Raw genomic sequence first — 12792 nt, forward strand, 5'->3', positions numbered from 1 at the left:
TGTAAAAAATGGTTGTTGTCTACGTACTGTTGTGGTTGATGAAATTCTGAAAGTGTCATTTTATATCAGGCACCAACGCTAAACAACATTAAAAGAATCAAATACAATGATCTAGGATTCAGAGAGAGCTTGCAAAGATGTTAACAATACTTGGATAACAAAAAGTGAGACTTTTTTAGAGAGCTGTATGAAAGGGAAACAATCCCCTCTATTTCAGCCTTTGCTGAAATTCATTATTCTTCAATGAAGTCTTTGTACATCTAAAGACACCTTCTAAATGGAATAACAGAGATGAGATCTAGCGAATTACAGAAGAAAACTGAGGACCAACTCCGTGAACTAAAGAACATTGAAATTAAATACTTTGCCATCATCTGAATACACTTTGTTGATATTTTCTCTTTGGTGTGCCAAGAGCCAACATTTTCCAACTGATAAACTGTATCCTTAAACCCTTCGCAGTCTGGTCCAGAGGAAACTGAATCTTTTAGGCATTGAAATATATGTTGATTGACTAACTTTAAATTGCCTTCAAGAGTTAATTATCATGTAGATTTTGATTGGGTGAAACTATTTTTATTATACTATTTTAAAGATGTTCATTAATTTAATTTGAAAAAAAATGTTGACAAAATCCCTACAGACAATTTTTAGACACTGAGGAGATGGACGAGAGAGACTGCCTTTAAGGAGGTTACAATCTAGTGGAGAACATAGACTAACAGGTAATTACGACACACAAGTTATGTGTTAAAAGAAGTTTCACAGGGTGTTATGGTAGCGTCAGTGAGGGGCACTTAATTCAGCCTGGAGCTGTCAACAAGTTCAGTTTTAGGTGTATGTTGTTGAAAATGCCAGAGTTGTCAATAGAAGATGGATGTACGATGTTGCAATTTTGGAGCAAGTAAAGGTTGTAGGTGGAACTCTTGGGACCATTCACAATTATAAAAACAATCAAAGGGCTCTAAGAAGCACTTGTATGTAAACGCTATGCTATTCCTTATGATTACTTCCAAGTGTACGTGAATATGCCTTTCACCTGTAAGTATTTAGAATGGCTTAAGAATTAAAAGAGAAAGACATTTGATGATAGATTTGGTCAGGAAAATACAGGAAGGAAGCAAAGTCTTAAAAAATTATAATTTCTCATTTCAATTGCAAAGAATCTTTTGACCAATCTGTACAATACAATTTATAAAATTAATACAAATTAATGGAGTCATAAAATTATGAAAGTAATGACAATTTGGTCACAAAGTTCATATAAACAGGTCAGATGTTTCAGTTTAATTCAGTTTACTTAAAATCTATATTTTAGTTATATCCAGACCTATTTAAAGCTTTATGGTGATTTTCTGATTATAACAGGTATATGTTATTAGTAGGAAATTTGGGACAATGTAGAAATAGAAAATTATGAAGAAAATTAAGTAATCACAATTTCACCTCTCTGTTACTCCCTTCTTAACATCTCTTAACGTTTTGATATTTTCTACAATATATGTATACACACACACACACACACACGTGACTTTCCTGGTCCATTTTAATTTGGGAGCCATAAAAAGGAGTCACTACTCCTTTAAATACAGAGTAACAGTATAACTTAGTAAAAAGAACCCAAATTTGAACTAGCTAGATCCAATTTGTAGTTATATGAAATTGAATAAATTGTTGAACCTTGAGCTGGTTCACCTGGCTTAAAATTCTAATGCTATCCTTCACTGCCATGTAAACTTGGGCAAATTCATTTACCCTCAGAGACTTCAGTTTTCTTATTTGTAACAATAGGACAAGAATTCCTACTGTTTATGGAGAATGAATTGAGAGCAAATACTAATGTGACAAAGGCTGACAAAGCAGTTCAGTTGAGAGCTTGCCATTTTCTTGACTAGTTTGTTGGCGATGGAGACAGAGAATAAGATGGATTTGAGGTATATTTTGCAATAGAATTAATAGAACTTTCCATCAGAGTGAATTCAATATACAGATAAGAGAGAAATTTGAATCAAGGATAAAATTTAGGTCTCTGGTTGAAAAATGAATGAATGGTGATTCCACTAATACCTATTGAGAAGTGGTATGGTGTTCCATCACTGGGAGCTCCATTTGGCACACATGAAGCTTGAGATTTTCTGCAGCTGGTTGAATACTGGCATCTGGAGTTCCCAGTAGAGACAGTCTGGGCTAGGGAGGTACTTTTAGGTGTCATCAAGGTATAAATGTAATTTAAAGCTTGAGAACTAATTGAGATTGTATATGGGAAGGGAGAGACTGTGGAGGGCAAGAAAAGGCTGAAAAATAACTAGAAGGGACAGAATGGCTCAGGAAAAGCAGCTGCTTCTCATTCCATCATCTCCCAGTGCCCTGCAGGGAGAAAGAGCTCTTGAAATGAATCCCACTGTCTCTTTCTCGGGTTAATTTGGCTGGGTAGGGAGGGGACAGTAAAGACATATATGAAAGTCTTAAATAGAAGCAGCTGTTGACTTTTCTGGGTAGTAATTTGATGACTATTTATTTAGCTTCAGTGACATAATTTTGTTGGGTAGATAAAACAGTTGAAAATATTCTTATGCTGATTGTATATACCTATATGTCTTACCAATTTTTTTTAATTGCACCAGTAGATTTACAGCAGGACATTCAGATGTTTTTAAGGTGCAAAAAAACTTAGATATGCCCTATGTTAAGTTTGAGTTAGCTGAATGAACAACATTTTTGCTAAAATTCTAAAGTACTACTTATCTGTTAATGAATGCTCATTTTTAGTTTTGCCTGCCACATTGTAATTACATAAAGTGAAAATATATTGGCAATTTACAAATACTGTGTTGGTGATAGTAAGCGATTTGGGGTTCATATTTAATGAAAACTAGTAATTTAATAAGCCAAAGAGAGTTTAAAATTATTATTTTATGAACTAAGAAACTTTTCTTCATTGAGCTTGTAAAATTGGGGACTTTTTCCTCCCCCTTTCTTTTTTTTTCCCCTGAGGAATGAAAGAGATGAAAATCTAAAGCATCCCTGTTATGGTTCACACCGAAGTTATTCAGGTAAAAAACAAGTTCAGCAAGTTTTAAAGAAAAGACCTGTTAGTTAAGTAGAAGGCAAATATTTTCATTAGTGCTGAGCGGAAAAGAGAAAGTTTCATGTGACACGTTCAATGTTCGATCACTTCTCACCTGAAGCCCTTTAACTCTGAGAAAAGGCAGACAACAAAATAATGAAGTTGAAACGAGGAGAGTTTACGTCAGCAAAATATTTTCTTCTCACAAAATGCAGAAAGAAGAGATGGTGCTCTCTTATTTAGCAATTCTGTAGTTTTTCACGTGAAATGGAAACACACAATTATTTTGGATATGTCTTTGACTAGCATGGAACAATTAAAGATAATAACTAAAAAGATGTTAAATGTAGTAAGGAAGATTGGGAAAGGAAGGACATTCTTATAGCCCACTGTGTGTGTGTGGGGGGGGGGGGTGAAGATCCAGACAACATTTTATCTCACGAACCTCATCTCACACCAATGTGGCGCCCCGAAGGTTTCATTTACCTCCTGGAAGAGATGTGAAGTCTGGACATGCCAGTGCTGAAATAAGACTTTTGGGATGAGCCTCCAGAGCAGAGAGGGATTTCTCTCAACAGTGGTCCTAGTCCTGGGGAGCTCAATTTGAAAAAGAGAAAAGTAAAGGTGTTTCATTTTAGACCTGCGAATGTAATTATTAGTGAGAAGAGTTGATTTCTTTTGGTTGTGCTACCCACAACCCAGCTCCAAAGAAAGCTTGCCCCACAAAGATAAATCAAGATCTCGCATAAAAAATTTGTACAGGAAAAGCCTGGGGTCCCAAACAACTGTGATCATGAACCTATTAAAAGATCTGTTATGCTGGCTGGAGAAAGACTAGCTCACTCCTCCACATACATATCCTTTTCCTCCTTCACCCAAGAGGGGAGTGGAAAAGACTGTGGGAAGAAAGGAGACACAATGGCAATGCAGTCATGCCATGATTTGCCTACATCTCTAGGGTAGAAATGGGTACTGAAATGGAGATCAACATTGGCAATGGAAGTTGAGCCACTGTATTGGCACCTGTGTCTGTAGAATAAAGTTCTAATGATATCCACAGACTGGGTGAAATAGGCTGGACCATTTCAAAGGAGAGAAGGGTATACAAGCTTACAGTTTAAAAACACAGTAAAAAAAAAAAAAAAACCCTATGGTAATTATATTACTCCTTCCCCCTGAAAACTTAATTCTCTCATTAGACAAAAACTGGCAACACACATTCCATTCAGAGGTTATATATAAAATATCAAATACGATTATGGTTCAGATACAAACAAAGTAGCATGGATGTTCTATAGCCTTGGGACAGAACCTAAAGAGAACATGCTTCCCCAACCTTAATGCTGTATTTTCTAGACAGTGCAAAGATAATGAGAGAGTGGACAGGGTGGTTGGGGAGTCAAAGGCTCAGAGCTGCAGCTATTTACCAAGTAGTTCAGAGCTTTTAATATGTTAATGACCAGTATGGCCATATCAATGCTTTCCAGATGAATATAAGCTGATGAAATTAAATAACGGTTCTCAAAAGCTTCTCTCCTCTTAAAAACTTGAATCAATGGTATACAGCATATTTTTTGTTTTATTTCAGTGAATGAATCTGAGCATACTTTCTTAATTATTCATCAAGTATTTATTCTAGTAAACATCAATTTTGATGATAGAAAAGATTTTAGAGCCACTTATTCTGAAACTTTCCTTATATATCAGATCTATAATCAAAGTTGAATATTACCAGATGGCTTTTATAGGCCCAAATCAAGATTTCACTCATGTACTGAAACGTTTTAATGTATACATGCATTTAAAATATCTCAGGACCATTACACATAAAGATTTGGGAAGAACTCATTTAGCACAGTCTTTCCAAGCATGGTTTTTAAAAATTTAATCAGCATAGTAAACAAGCTTTACTGATCATAAATTATAAAAGAAATTACTAGTAGGAAAGATGGTTTTTTTTCTTCCATTGATACAAATAGGGGAAGAAAATGACTTGGATACAACTCAATCCTGCCAGCATGTCTAGATGGAGTGCTGCCTTGCCTATCCACAAAGAGGCATGCACATTAGGTTGCTTTCCATCACTGAACTGAAGTTTGTTCCTATCATCTTAGGAGCTCTCTGTTGATTAAGGGGGCAGCAAGAACTTGTGATCCTAAGAATCAAGACTGACTTGGTCCATTTAAGTGGCTGAAAGTTTCCTTGGTTATGGAAGAAATGGAAAAATGTTACTAGGGAACTTGGAGAATTTTCTTTTTTGGAGAATCATAGGCAGAATGTAGTCTTCTCTTCCTGTGCTTTTTCCCAGAGAAAGAAGGATTTTTTTTTTAAATCCATTGCCAAGTAGAAGTGGATAGATAGATAGATAGATAGATAGATAGATAGATGATAGATGATAGGTAGGTAGATAGATAGATAGATAGATAGATAGATAGACACACAGGTAATTTTTAAAAATCACAATGTGATCACCAATGAGTGATGAGTTCAGTCTTTGCCTTCTTGCTTATATTTCAGCCACCTCGGTAACCCTTCCTTTTCTGGTTCATCCTTCCTTCTTTATTTCAATCTTCTCCTTCCCTCCCCTTTCCTGGTCTTCCTTCCTTTGTCAAAATCTCTCTTCCATCTTATCCCTTCCCTTTCCCGCTTTCTCCCCCACCTCATTCTTTCTGCTCCAACTCTAGCCACACAATGCTTCCTTAATCCTTCCCCTCCTCCTGTAGCCCTTCAGCACAAATAACCAAGCACAATGTTGGAAATTTGTCTGAGGAAGTTTTGTGGAGTGTACAAGAAACATTTTATGATGTGGATACTGTAAAAAGTTTAAAGTGGTAGGGTATTCAGCTTTTCTGTAGTTAAGATCCTTGGAACAAAGTATATAAAAAGGATACAGATTCAACTAAATGAGCCTTAGTGCTGCTAACTAATTAAACTAAGTGAATACTCATGATTTGTTTTATCATTTTTGCATTAAGAAAATTTCTCAAATGGAGGATAATTACAGCAAGAGCCTAATTAGATGCTAACAGACCATACTCTTCTGTTCTGATGCATTAATGATTTCTTTTGTGTTATAATTGTTGCATTCATCAGGGTGAGTGAAGTGTTTCTTTTTCAGTATTCATGTAGAGGATGCCTGGTGCAAAGTGGGGAGTCTGACTTCAGAACAAGCCAGTTATATGAAATGAGTTTGATATTTCTAGTCCAATTCACTGCAGTTTTATTATCTGCATTGCAAAAATTTCTAAAACACTTGGCACTACTGTTAGTTTTAGCAGAAAACATGTCTTTTGAAAACCACCTTTCCCCCCATTCTATTCAATTGAGAATCTCAACTGTACTTGTACTGAGCTATCACTGATTACTAATGTACTAATTATTTTGTGATGACTGTCAAGTCATAAAAATCATATCACATTGTCATTTTTATCCTATACATGAAAGAATGGTAGGTTAAATGCATCATGATTTATGGTCTTGAATCTGAATTAACAGAGGAAATTAGTAGCTACCAATTAACACAGATTTATAAAGTACAATTATGTCTACTATGAATGTCCAATGAACAAAACATTACAGGACTAAGTATGAATGTGGACACATAATATAACTGTATGGTTCAATCACAGCCATCTTCCAAGTTGAAAGACAAAAGAAGAATAAGAAAGAAAGCAAATTTAACATCGATAAAGCCTAAATACACCTAGAGGAGGCGTGAGTATTTGGTTTATATAACACAAAGACTGTTTCTAAAGATCTCTTACAAACAGGAGATTATTTTTGTTTTTTTTAATTAAAAATAGTATGTAAACTAATATCATAAACCTAACTTTGAACCTTAACAACTAGGATGCGATTTGTCATAATAATATCAAATTGCTCAACAATTGCTGTCAATAGAATTGAGGGACATCCACCCATATCAGCACTTAGTGTTTAGGTTTAAGAAAGGGATGTAAGGTCATGAATGTTTTGCCTCTAAAAAATTTACTATGGGTAGTAACTTTTGTCAGAAGTAGGAAGGACAGAAATGTGGTTGAACTGTTCAAAGTTGGAACTATGACATTAAAATTAACTAGGTTAAATTTTTTCTTATCTCTCTAGATGGAGAACCATTAAACAACTCTAGGTTTCCTGGCTCAGGAAGAATCTGGATTTGAACCTCAGTCTTCTACTTCCCAGTTCAGTGGTCATTTCACCCACTACATAAGTGTGTAGTTAGCTCAGATACAAAATTAGACTCAGAAATATTGTAATCTGCTAAAAGTAAAATTCCCTTCACATATTTTCCCAGAGTCATTTTTTTCCCCGAAAAGTTAATGTAGTAGTACTTTCATGACCAGAAGCCACTGATCTTAGAACCTTAACTGTCCAGAACACAGATGAGTAAAAACATGAAAATACACAACCATACATAACGATGCTTGCATTAAATCCTCATGCAAACACAGACATCACAAAATCCTTACACTTAAGCTCTCAGGGACTTTTCTAGAGTCTCATTGAAGTATATTTCCTCTGATTCTGAGTTCGGTTGCATCATTTTGGTTCTTCTGATTTTCTGCCCAGAGTAAATTAGAAAATTTGTTCCTTTGCTTTTGGTAAGAAAGAGAGCAGGGGATGGGTGGGTGGGGGGGGGAGGGAGGGCTATGCAGCTTGTTGCAGGCACACATTGACTAGCAAAAAATAACAAACGAACCAGCAAAAACCAGTCTGACAGTGAGGCGACAGGAAGTTATGTTACAAACTCACCTAGCAGAGAAGCTAATAACCTGCTTATTTACATAAGCTGTGACATCAGCGCTGAGGACACTTTAGTGCATTCACTGTTAAAAGTCAAAGGTGTTTAGGCAAAACAAATACAGACACAAAACCATAGCAATCCCTACAGGCCAGTATAGGAAAGGGCTGAGACAGTGCCCCAGCTCTTGGACTTGAGGTACATGTCTGAAGGGTCAGGCAGGAAACTTGCTTCCTGCTGGTTTTTGTAACTAAGAAGCTCCAACATCTTGTGTGTGTGTGTGTGTGTGTAAGTATGGAGGGTGGTGGGGTGGGGCTGATGGTGCACAACATCAAGAAAACCCCAAGTTAAGCAGGATGTAACACTGTGATGGTTTAAGGGTCCGATCCCAACAGGTCTCAGAAAAGTAAGAAAGCAAATGAAACATAGGGAGCAAGATCTAGCCTCTGGAAGGAGAGGTTAAGAAGAGTACTAAGGCCTAACCAAGAAGATGGGGTTTGGGGAAGGATTTCTGATTCTAAATATAATTCTAAATTGCAATGTCAGGTAGGAAACGCAGAAGCCAGAACCCATAGTTAGTACTGGAGCAATAGAGCCAATAAGGATAGGCTGCAACTGGGGGACAGAGGGACTCTTGGAAGCCCTGGCAGCAAATAGGCTCTTCTGTCTTGTTGTGGCATCTGGATCGCAATATCAGGGTTGTCTCTGCACCAGACTTGGGTTGAGCCTGCAGAAGAGGGGCATCAGGCATATAGCGAGCATCTGCTAAAGAAGATAGGAGTTGGCATCATTGTCTTTGATGAGGCAGATGGGGAATTCTCTTCTCCCTCTCTCCTTCCCCCCTTCCCTCCCTCCTTCCTACCTTCCTTCCATCCTTCCTTCCTTCCTTCTTTCCTTCCCTCCTCCCTTTCTTTCTTTCTCTTCCTTTTTCTATTTTATATAATTATTACTTTATCACCTATAGTCATTTCCTGTAGCCCATTATAGCTTTGCTCCTACCCACCTCCTTTGTGGTGTCATTGACCAGTATATTACAATTATATGACATTTCTGTGTGTTCTAGGCCCAACAATACACTTTACACACATATAATTATACATACTGAATGGTTTTATATATATACATACATACATATAACTGTTTATATAAAATGCTCTTATAAATATAAATTGTGTTATTGGGTCTAGCACATATAGCAACATTGGGTTATTTTTTATAATTTGGATCTTTTTACTCATATTATCTATGTGATGTGATACCGCCATCATGCCTTCCTTTTCTTCTTCAGTCATACTTTCTTTGGTGCTGTGAACATATTTATAAGGTCTACTTTGAACTCTTTTTCTGTGAGATCCGGCATCAGGTCACTGTCAGGCAGCTGCTGTTGTCTGCTTTTTTTTCTGGTATGTGAGTCATACCTTCCGGTTTCTTTTCAGGCCTCAATTTTTTCGGTCGGAAACCAGACATTTTAGATAATATATTGGAGCCACTCTAGGTACCGGCTGCTCCCTCCCACTTTGGGGCATGTTATTGTTATTCGGTTGTTTATTTGTTTAGTGATCGGCTGGATTATTTTGGTGAAATCCCATTTCCCCCACTTGGTGTTAAGCCTCCGATATTATTCCTCAAGGAGGCACAGTGTGGGGTGTGCCACAGCCACCCTGGGGTGACTGTGGCACTGGTAGAGTTCTCTTCTACTCCTTCCCTGACCTCAGCCAGCTGGTAAATTCCACTAAGTGCCTGCCAGTTCTGGTATTGTTTTCAACAATGTCCCTGGGCATATATTCCTCTACAAAGGCATCCAATCAAAATGTGATTTCTTGAAAGGAATAGTTTCTGAGGTCAGTGTTTGATATTTGTTCCGACCCCAAAATGACTCCCCAAAACCGTCATCATCGCGGGTTCTCTTGTGAAAACTAGCTGTCCACAGTCCACTGTATCTTCATTAGATCCATGAATCTCTTCACACTTGCCTCACACCAGAATGTCACTCAGGGAGAGAATTGTGTGAAAGCTGAGACATCTGGGGCATAGTTTCAAAGTCGACTGTAAAACAAAATAGATAGCTTTGTCGTCTGCATGAGAAGTTACCAGGAATTTGAGGCTGGAGTATAAGCAGTGAGAGAGAAGAACAGGTAAGAGGAGTATCAGTCAACGTGAAAACTTCAGAGAAAGGCAACAAGGAACAAATAAGTGGTTCTAGAGTAACCAGACAATTGCTAATATTTGTTTTTGAGTTGTACGTGGTGCTTCTACAGAAATCCCTTCCCACTCTCTGAGACTTCAGTCAAAGGCAACTACAAGTGTAGGCTTGTGCTGGCCATACTTTGAGAGGGAAGGAATCTTTTCTTGAAGGCTGCCGTCCTTCAGAGAAAAGAATAGCATGCATGGGATGACGAGATGATCCATAAATTGATTCAGAACTCTAGAAGAAGTGTGTCCCCTTCTTTTTCATCCAAATAATCCTCAGAGGGATTGCGAGAGGAGAACAAGTTTATCCACTGAATGTGGGAAGGAGGCTCAACCTATTCTATTTAAACATCAAAGGACAGTGTGACCCCCGCTAAATTTAGGTCACTCACACCTTACATAATGCTCATGACCATTTTAAGAGGAAGGTACACAGATAAGGAAACTGAGGCTTATGGAGGTAAGGACATCTGCTCATTATCACATTACCAGCATACGGTGAAGGGAGCATTCAAATCCAGGGCTGACTTCAAAACCCCTGAGGTAGGTTCCTTCTGTTGTTCTTCTGCCCATATCAAAATCCTTTTGTGGCTGTCATTGCTTCCGAATTAAGTGCAAACTCCTCTGCCCAGCATTTAGGATCTTCCTTAATCTGGAAACCACAAACTTTTCTAATCTTCACATGATGACTCTTAAAACTAGGGACTAGAGACATTTCTCTGGGACTGTGGTTCTTGCTCTCGAATCTTGCGTTTCTAAGAACTGCATTCATCAGCCTGGACCAGCCTCCCTGCCGGGGCCTTGGCAGAGAAGGATTAAATCACCTTGACAGGGAGGGCAGCTTTCCTTGATTTTTGTGAAGCTTTCCATGCTTTTTTGCTGCCCAACTCCTGTGCCCCTGACTTCCGTTTGTTTGCCAGGGCACCTGCCTCTTCCCATTTGCTGGGCTTCTCCGATGCTGCCATCTGTATTCCTGCTAGATTTCCACCTCGCGCTTGCCAGCACATTCCCCTCATACTTAGTTCCGCTCGGCTGCCTGAATTTACATTGCCTTTTGATGGGTCTTCACTCCAGTTCCAGTCACACCCTAATTGATTGCTCTAGTTTTAAGGTTCTGGCCATCCCTGCCCACTCCCATAACTGAATGAGGCACGTTTGTAAGACTGTGGATGTGTAACAAACATGATCAGTTCATGGGATAGCTGGCAACACTAGCCTGAATAGGGAGGTTGTGGAAGGGAGGGAAGAGGGGACGTGATTTATGATGCTGCTGGTATATGTGCAAGTTGGGAACAGTAAAAGAAAGTAAAGATCAAGAAACAGAGTACACCTAAGTAATGTAAGGTTTTGGCTGCTATGGGCTCAGCTTTTACGTCTGATCCAAGGAATGGCTGTTGGGACCTAGTTAATTAAGTTAACATATGGTCACCCTTGCAACCTACGTTGGCTGCTGCTATGTTTTAGGCCACCTTCCCTGGAGAGGGAACCAACTTGTCTCCACTTTGGCAGGCCTAGAAAGATTCTTCCCCATGACCCAGTGCTAATGTGATGGTGGATCATAAAACACCATCAATGTAAAACTTACACCAAAAAACCCCACATAATTTCATTCCTGCAAGTCATTTGGGAAAATACATGTAAGTTTGCTAAATCAAACATATTATCTTCCGAATCTTTTTTTTTAAGTCAGTTGTGATGATAGACTAAGAAAGGCATTAAAATGATAGAGATGCTTGTATGTTTAAAAAACTAACTGTATACATTATACATGGATGTTTTATGTCCCTGACATGGTATCTCTTCCTTTATTATCACCATGAATAGAAGTCATTTAATACTGCTTCTTAAGAAAGAATACTGACAATGCAAATATAATAAAACATAATGGCAATTGTCAGTTCTTTGCAATGAACAAAATGGATCATCATCGAAGCGGAGACATTAGTTTTTTTTTATTATTCATTGGTCAATCCTCTATGCGTTCATGCTATTAAATATGAAATGAAAAATTACTACATCTCTAGTGTGCCATATACAGTTATACCCAATACACATACATACAAATAATAACATAGGAATAGAAAGTCCTAGTTGCAATGTAACCTTTTGTAAAAGCTGAATTCTAACCACAAAATCACATTTTTTTTTTTTGGTTACATAAAATGGTTGGTCTATACATGGTAGGATGAGGTCATTAGTGAGTTTGTATTAGCTCATTATTTTAGAAAATAATTTCTAAAATTAAACACTTTTACCTAGTGTAAATAAATAAAGGTTTTATTAATGCACTTTTGGGCAAACCTGAAAGCTTTAAAGCACCGCCAGTGGATTAGAAGGGGCAGCAGATGAAGACAAATGTCTAATATTCATGGTAACTATCTTCCTCCTAGTTGTTACATTGTGGGCATTGCCAGGAGCTAATGTGGAACAATAGAATATTTCCTGGGGGATCTTTGTAAGAAAGGTAGGCTTTAGCAGCTGTTTGTAAATGGAACCTGTACAGTGTGTTTCAAAGAACTGTGAATTAAGACTTCTTGCAAAGGGAAAGAGTTCTTAAATTGTATAAATTCTGCTTTCTGAACAGGAAGTATGCTAATGAAGTTGTAAATTCTTTGAGAGTCAAAATTACATTAGGACTCCCATCAGAGTTCTCAGTTTGCAGTAACAGTTCAATAAATATTTATCGAATAGGAATGGATTCTTTGCACCAATGCTGGCTGGTGAAATGTATCCAAATCTCTGAACTTTGTACAGAGGCTGGGTTTGGATAAACTTTCAGAGGAAAGTCTTCTAG

The 12792-nt window shown here is 37.8% G+C and overlaps 1 protein-coding gene across 1 annotated transcript in view; it reads left to right on the forward strand.

The window, feature by feature from the left end:
• Nucleotides 1-10454: 10454 nt before the first annotated feature.
• Nucleotides 10455-12792, forward strand: part of TSPAN12 (tetraspanin 12) — a 72225-nt gene continuing 69887 nt past the window's right edge. The window contains exon 1 of the mRNA XM_053218166.1: nt 10455-10541. The gene's annotated coding sequence lies outside the window, so the exon portion shown is untranslated. The remainder of the gene's footprint in view (nt 10542-12792) is intronic.

This window comes from Acinonyx jubatus, chromosome A2 (genome assembly GCF_027475565.1).
Source record: "Acinonyx jubatus isolate Ajub_Pintada_27869175 chromosome A2, VMU_Ajub_asm_v1.0, whole genome shotgun sequence".
Classification (NCBI taxonomy): Eukaryota; Metazoa; Chordata; class Mammalia; order Carnivora; family Felidae; genus Acinonyx; species Acinonyx jubatus.